The sequence below is a fragment of the Apium graveolens genome, chromosome 4, assembly GCF_009905375.1.
Source record: "Apium graveolens cultivar Ventura chromosome 4, ASM990537v1, whole genome shotgun sequence".
NCBI lineage: Eukaryota > Viridiplantae > Streptophyta > Magnoliopsida > Apiales > Apiaceae > Apium > Apium graveolens.
In genome coordinates, this window is record NC_133650.1 from 146,263,374 (window position 1) to 146,264,642 (window position 1,269).

Here is a 1,269-nt window from a genome sequence, read left to right on the forward strand (position 1 = left end):
TCGAGGAAGAAAAGAAGCTAGAAGAAGAGAAAGTTGAAGAGCCCGCTTTAGTAGAGATGGGAGATCAAGCAGAAAATATGAAGGCTTTGATGGACTATTCTCAGCCTAAGATTAATGACATTCAGTCAAGCATCATCAGACCAGCCATCAGGGCTAATACTTTTAAGATCAAGTCAAGCACGATTCAGATGATACAGAACTTAGTTCAGTTTGAGGCTTCTCCTACTGAAGACCCCAACATGCACATCAGGGATTTCATCGAGATCTGCGACACTTTCAAGTTAATGATATGACTGAAGATGCTATCAAGCTACGCCTTTTCCCATTCTCTCTGAGGGATAAAGCTAAGTATTGGTTACATTCTCTATCAGCAGGGTCTATCACCACTTGGGAAGATCTTGCGCAAAAGTTTCTAACTAAATTCTTCCTCATGGAGAAGACTGTTGCAATCAAGAATGCTCTCACTCAGTTTGCTCATCAAACTGGGGAATCTCTGTGTGAGGCTTGGGATCAATATAAGGAGATGCTAAGGAAGTACCCACACCATGGCATGCCTGATTGGATGATTATTAACTGCTTCTACAATGGATTGGGTGTTACTTCTAGACCCATGCTTGATGCAGCATCAGGAGGAGCCTTGTGAACTAAGAGCTACGATAAAGCTTATGAACTTATTGAACTGATGGCTGCTAATGAGTACCATAATCCTTCCCAGAGACTGACTCAGGGGAAAGTCGCAGGAATTCTAGAGTTGGACGCAGCAACTGCTATCGCTGCCCAACTTAAGCCTTTGACAATGAAGGTGGACACTTTGGCTAATTATAGAGTTAATCAAATCGCTGGTGTCTGTGAGCTTTGTGCTGGTGCCCATGAGACTGATCAGTGTGCAATTTCTAGTGAATCAGCTCAGTTTGTAAGCAACTACCAGCGATCACAGCAACCAGTGCCAGGCACCTATCATCCCAACAACCGCAATCATCCTAATTTCAGTTGGAGCAATGCTCAGAATGTGGTTCAATATCCTTATCAGCAGTATCCAGCTAAGCAGTACAACCCCCCTGGTTTTCAGCAACCACAGTATGCACCTAGACAGCAACTCCAGCTGCAACAAGCCAATGAAAAATCTGAATTAGAGGAATTGAAGCTTATGTGCAATAGTCAAGCTGTTTCTATAAAGACCTTGGAAAATCAAATTGGATAAATTTCCAACGCCTTACTAAATGGTCAGCCTGGTACACTACCTAGTGACACTGAAGTGTTAGGAAAGAG

The 1,269-nt window shown here is 43.0% G+C and overlaps 1 non-coding gene across 1 annotated transcript; it reads right to left on the reverse strand.

The window, feature by feature from the left end:
• Nucleotides 1–445: 445 nt before the first annotated feature.
• LOC141722006 (small nucleolar RNA R71) lies at nt 446–552 on the reverse strand. Its single transcript, XR_012575044.1, has one exon. It is a non-coding gene; the product is annotated as a small nucleolar RNA R71 (small nucleolar RNA).
• Between the last annotated feature and the right edge of the window lie 717 nt (nt 553–1,269).